The following is a 6712-nucleotide window of genomic DNA, read 5'->3' on the forward strand; positions in this document are numbered from 1 at the left end:
AGTTCCAATGACATAGGAACAGGGCATCATTGGCGCCCCCACATCCACCCTGTACTGAGGTGAGACCTATGCTTCTTGTCTAACAGGGTAGCCAGTGGCTACATGTGTCTATTAGGTACTGGAAATGTGGCAAGCCCAAACACAGATATGCAGTATAAATGTGAAATATACACTAAATATCACAGATGTCCTATGAAAAGAAAGAACTTTAAATATCTTAATAGTATTTGCAATGCTTACCTACTGAAATGACAAAAAATAATTATAGATATACTAGGTTGAATAACAATTTTTAATGGTTTTAAAATGTTTAATCTTATGCTACGTTTTACTAAAACGTTACTAAAAATTTTAAATTATAAGTATTATTCACAACACACAATTAAAAGCAACTGAACTGCACATTGATACATGAATGGTTAAACAAATGATAGAGCCATACAGCGGAATCTCATCCAGCCTTCAAGAGAGAAATCCTGATTGTTCTGTTTTCATTTCCGGTGCTATGAGAAAATATCCTGACAAAAGAAACTTAGGAATTAAGTGTTTCTCTGGCTTACGGTTCCGGGTTACAGTTCACCTTTGCAGGGAAGCCTGGAGAGAGGAGCTTGAGGCAGCCAATCACTTGCCATCAACAGCCAAGAGCAGGGAGCAACACATGTCCCGTGCTGCCCACTTGCCTGTGCTTATGCTTAGCCACCTTTCTTCATACTTACCCATGAAATGATGCCACCCACATTCAAGGAGAATCCTCTTTCCCCCATTAACAGTCAAGGCAACCCCTCACAGACAAAACTGATCTAGATAATCCCTTACTGAGATTCCCTCTTTTCCAGAGGTTCTAGGTTGTGCAGAGTTCACACTTAAAGTTATCCAGCACACCAATGCATGCTACTGTGCAGATGAACTCACGGAACCTTATGCTGTAGCCCACACATCAAAGAGTAAACACAGTAAGATTCCACTTCAGTGAGGTACCCAGACTAGCCAGGTTCATAGGATAGAAAGCAGAATAGAAGCTGCTGGAAACTGAAGGGACCGGGGAGTTACCATTCAAGGCCCAAGTCCTAGTTTGAAAAACTGAAAAGGGGTTTTGAGGACGAGGATGAGCAGTGATGGGTACACACAATGTTAAGTAGACTTAATACCCTTGAGCTTTGGGGTTAAAACAGTAAATTGTACCTTGGTTTTACTCAAATAAAAAATATAATTAACTGAAAAGACTTTTAATGCATTCCAAAACTGAGGACAAAGTTCATTTTATTAGATTTTTGAGTGCAACTTAAAAAAGAAAAAAAGTTACTCATTGCTTCTCAAATTTGAACTCAACAAATGAAGGGAACCTTTCTCCACAACAAGGCAGAACTCTCTAGGCCATATAGCAGATATTCAGAGGTGTTGCCCATGGGGTCCTGAGGAGCCAAGACCTCCTTATATCTGGATAAGAACCAACGTGTGTAGAGAGTTTGATGGGGACAGAGGAGGGAAGAGCTGCAGTCTAATGAGAAAGGAAAGAGATAAGAACAAGGAAACCTACCTCAAGGACCCCGCCATGCGTTAGGTTAGAAGGTTAAGGACTGTGGCCCAGAGAACATGTGGGTCAGAGTAAAAGCAGAGCCTCTTTGGAGGCCACATGAGCCTCCACATGAGCCTCACACAGAGCAGGGAAAGATCTCTTCTCCCTCCACTTGGGCAGATGACCTTCAAACATGGGTGATTGTGGGAGAAAAATCTACCCCAGGCACAGAGGTTGGCATTGCCATTAGCACCAGTTATGTAAGGGATATGGAAGGTGACCACAGACAACAGGCCCATTGTAGTTGGAGGACAAGTTTGTCTTTGTAGTCACAGAAATATCTGAGTGTGTTGGAAAGGGTGGGAGACTCCTGTGAGCTGGTGGAAGAATGAGAACAGAAATGTCGTTAATGACGTGGACTGAACTGGCACTCAGACCACCAACACTGGGGAGGAGGGTGCTGTGTGTTTTCCAGAGATGCCTGGGCTCGTTCTAAAGAAAAGTGTCCCATGATGCCAAAGGATGCTTAGGTAGAGTAAGTCAAGGTTCTTCCTACGAATAAAAGTTCAAGGCAAGATGATTTGGTCTGTGGAAATGGCTCTGGTCAATGGCAAGGAGGAAATTGTGAGCCAGAGGAGTCTGTGTAAGAAAATAATCCAAGAAGTAAGCTGGGAGCACTTTTCAGAGGCAGAGAAGCCTGGAAGGGAAATGGGGTGGGGTTGGTCTGCATTGCTATGGTACTTGTATGTGACCCTGTACCCATGCCCAAAGCCAGCAGGATGAAAGATGCTCATGCAGTCTAGGGCTGGGGCAGCTAGTCCCAAGGGCAAACTAAACGTACAAAGTCCAACTTGAAACTGACAGAAGCATATACTCTATAACTAGTGAAAATAAAGGACAAGACATGTGTGGGGTGGGCCAAGCAAAATTACATACTGGAGACTCAAGGATATGAAGGAAGGAGGTCTCTCTGTGTCCTTCTCCCAAGATTCACCTTACTTCTGTCCAAGAGAAGGAGGCAAGAATTTCCTAGAACCAGACTCCAGGATGCCCACTGTGCTGTTTCCTAAGGGACCTCATCTCTGCTAGTGAGGCTGTGTTCTTGACTCATCTTTCCCTGCTCCTACATAAAATGAACCAAAAACTTTTTCCCAGGATGGAAGTTGATCTGACAGGACTGAGGGAGAGCTCAGTCAGTAAAATGCTTGTAGAACAAGCACAAAGACCCAAGTTTGGTATCCAGAACTGACACTGAAGATGCACACGCTGGTACACACCTGAAATCCCAATGCTGTGGAAGTGGAGTAGGAGGATCGGGGAGATCACTGGATAGCCAATCTAGCTTCAGGGTCAGTGAGAGGGTGAGAGATCCTGCCTCAAACACACAAAGGAGAGCACCAATTCTGGCCTCCATTTGCATATGCACCTAGAGAGAGAGAGAGAGAGAGAGAGAGAAAGGGAGAGAGAGAGAGAGAGAGAGAGAGAGAGAGAAAGGGAGAGAGAGAGAGAGAGAGAAAGGGAGAGAGAGAGAGAGATCTGGCTGCTAAACCTTCCTCTGCTTTGCTTCATGTCCTGCAGATATTACTACACACAAATTCTTCTGAATCATGAAACGCAGTGAAGATTTGATGGCTCCTGTAGCAGCAGCCATTTTCATCTTTTTTATGATGAGCATTATGCTCTTTAACAGAAGTGTGCTAAACTTCCTAGGATGGAATTTTTGCCACACACACCAAGATGATCAAAAGGAGGTGAGACATTCTGTTCTTTTTAGATGGGGATGAAAGCCAAGACTTCCAGGTGTCATTACTTCCTTCTGATGCCTGTTACAGATGATCCTGCCACAACTCCAAGGCCTTCCAGATCACCAAAGGTGGCCTGAACTGTGTACATTACCTTGTCTTTGACCTCTGTAAATCTGGGATCTGGCTATGACCTGGTAAGTAGTTGGGTGTACATTCCATTAACCATTTGAGCCAGAAACACTTGACCCAGACCACTTGAACTCTCACAGCCAGCCCCAAAGCCTCCCTGCGCCTGCCCTCTCCTCCCCTGACTGCAGATCCAAGGACAGGACCGCCTAGTAGCCTTTGTCAAAGTGTAACTGGAATGACAGCAAAACTACTTCCATGGGTCATTTTGCTGTCAGCCAAAGTCCTTTAGGAAAATCACAGTAACAAGGACTCATAGCCTGACTGATTCCCTTCCCCAGTGTCCTCCCAGAACCCTCCACCTGCACACCCCCCTGGCCTCACCCTAATGTAGAGGTGGTAATCATTACAAGGGCCTTCATACGATTCTGTCACTTCAGGGTTCTTCCACTTTTAAACTTTTCTACTTGAAGTAAGCTAGGCTTACAAAAAAAAGTGTAGTCAATCTCTTATGCAACCTTGACTAAACGACAAGGATTTTTCAAATTCCATCCCTCATCCTATGAACCATCTCTGTGGGGCATCTGATCCTGGCCCCAAGTTTGCTCTGAGCTGTCTCTCATACTTCCTTAAAATCTGTCAGAACCTATGGCCGTGTCTATCTTTTTGACCCAAGGTAGATGAACATTATCCTACTATAGGTCACTGGCAGCCAGAGAAGGTTAGAGATTGGGAGATGGGGAGGAGGAGAAGGAAGAAAATTGGAGATACAAGAGGGGTAGATTGAGAAGAACAAGATGTACACTTCAAAGGCTCGGTCCCACTCTCCAACCAGGGCCCTATCGATAACAGCCATTCATCAGTGAATTAACTCATGGGTGTGGTTAGCACCCTCCAGACCCAGCTGCTTCTCAACAGTGCCACCAACTAGGAAGCAATCTTTGAACACAGCAGTCTTTGGGGGAAACTTCACGGCCAAACTATGCCTGTATGTGTCACATGCGCATTTGTTCACTTGTTGGTGTGACGTGTAAAATGAGAGATTTTTTACCAAAAGCGAGTTCCTGATGTGTCTCAAAAATTCAGACTGCTCAAGAGGCTATGGGTGACCATGAGTTCAAGGCCAGCCTGGGCCACATGGCAAGACCCTGTCCGAAAATCCAATAAAATAAACAATGAATAGTGGCACACATATACCTGCAATGCTGTCACTTAAGAGGCATAAACAGGGAGATTAGGAATTCCAGATCCTCTCTGGATATATAGCAATTCAGTGCTGGCCTGGGATACATAAGACCCTGATTCAAACCAACAAATGAAAAAGTTAAATTAAATTAAAAAATATCAGACCCGTCTCCGTGGGTTTGCATCCCTCTAGTCCAGCAACATCAACTGGGGCTACCCAGAAGCAGCCCCTCAGGAGCAGAGTATGAGTGGTGTAGCCAGCCACAGTTCCCAGCACTCTCTTGGGTCTGCCTGACCCTCACCTAAGAGCTTAGCCCCATGCACACTCTGGTTTTCTTATAGTAGACAGATACTTCCACTTGCCTCTGCCAGGAGTTGGACACATAGAGTTCACATACGCTGTGTGTAGTGGAAGCAGAGCTACGCCCTATAGGCTCCAGCATGTGAACCCTTGACCCCAGTTGGTGATACCCAGTTGGGGAAATCTAGGAAGTGTGGCCTTCCTGGAGGATGGGTTTTGTGGTGTCAGCGCCTGCTGCCATTCGTGGTTTGCCCTCTCTGCTTGCCATTTAAAATGGGAGCTCTCTGCTTCCTGATTCTGCCACCATGCTTGCTACCTGTTGTCATGCTGCCCCTACCATTATGGACTCCTGCCATGCAGAACATTCAACCATAACGAACTCTATTCGAGGTTGCCTTGGTCATGGTGTTTTTATCACAAGCAACAGAAGAGTAGCTAATACACCATGTTTAAAGAAATGTGCACATGCATAGTCCTTGACAAAGATGAACTGTTTCCCCAACAATCTGGCAAGCAAATGTGCGTCACGGTTTTAATAATACAAGTCTGAGTGTCCTCTCTTCATTCTGTCTGGTGCTATACATTTGCTCCCATATCTAGCCTAGGATTTCAGCAATTTTGAACTATTCTCTTTCATAATATAGCTGTCTTTTACTTTTCATTGATATCTTATAACTACACCAGCTATCTACAACAGCTACAGTTTAGCCTGGTGCTGAATCTTAATCATTAATATCTATCCGCATTATTCATTCCAAAATGTCCATATAAGAAGAAACACTGCAGCTGAGCAGATGACACAGCTGTCAAGAGCCCCTGCTTTTTTTATGGAGGACCTAAGTTCAGGTCCCAGAACCCACATCAAGCAGTGTACAACCTCTTGTCACTCCAGGTCCAGGAGAATAGTGCCCTCTCCTGGTTTTTGCAATTCTCTGCACTTATGTAGTATATCTATATACAGACACACACATCCATATATATATATATATATATATATATATATATATATATATATATATAATTTAGCATCACAACCAAAAGTAACTACCAATCTTCGGTTATAAATTCATCCTGACTGTGGAAAACAATTGCCTTGGTCATACACACACACACACACACACACACATATATATATATTTAATTTAGCATCACAACCAAAAGTAACTAGCAATCTTCGGTTATAAATTCATCCTGACTGTGGTACTGTAAAAAGAACCCAAGGAGAGATGTGATCCCATGTGCCACCCAGCAACTCAGTAAACTGACACACACTATTATGAGTTGGGAAATCTGCATGACAGTATATATTTTGAATAGCATTAGGAACATGCTGACATTTCCTCCTGGAGGGTCAGGCTGTGTATACATTTCCAGAATCATCTTAGCTCAAACAAAACTGATCCCCCTTTAGGAAGGATCTTTACTTGGTTAAGTTCAGAGTAAATGAGAGGGTGAAGAAAAGACTTTTTCACTTAATGGATGATATCTGTGGGAACAAGGCCATTATTGGCACCATTATGCCCGTGTCAGATCCTTCAGGCTGGAAAGTGCTGGGTTGAGAGGAATGGGGGAGAGAGCACAGAAGGGGTGGAGGGGATAGAGAGACCTCATCCTGGCCCTGAGAGCCTAACAAACTGATGAGAATGATGAGGGCTGCAGGTCCGTGAAAGATAAGAGATCCAGGGGCACAAATTTTCATAGTGTTATTATATTAATCTGGGTTCTCTAAAGGAACAGAACTGATAGGAGTGTGAGTGTGTGTGTGTGTGTGTGTATTAGAGTGACTTAGAGACTATGGTCCAAGAAGTCCAACAATGGCTGTCCCCTGACAGAAAAGCC

The sequence above is a fragment of the Phodopus roborovskii genome, unplaced genomic scaffold, assembly GCF_943737965.1.
Source record: "Phodopus roborovskii unplaced genomic scaffold, PHOROB, whole genome shotgun sequence".
In the NCBI taxonomy this organism is placed as follows: Eukaryota; Metazoa; Chordata; class Mammalia; order Rodentia; family Cricetidae; genus Phodopus; species Phodopus roborovskii.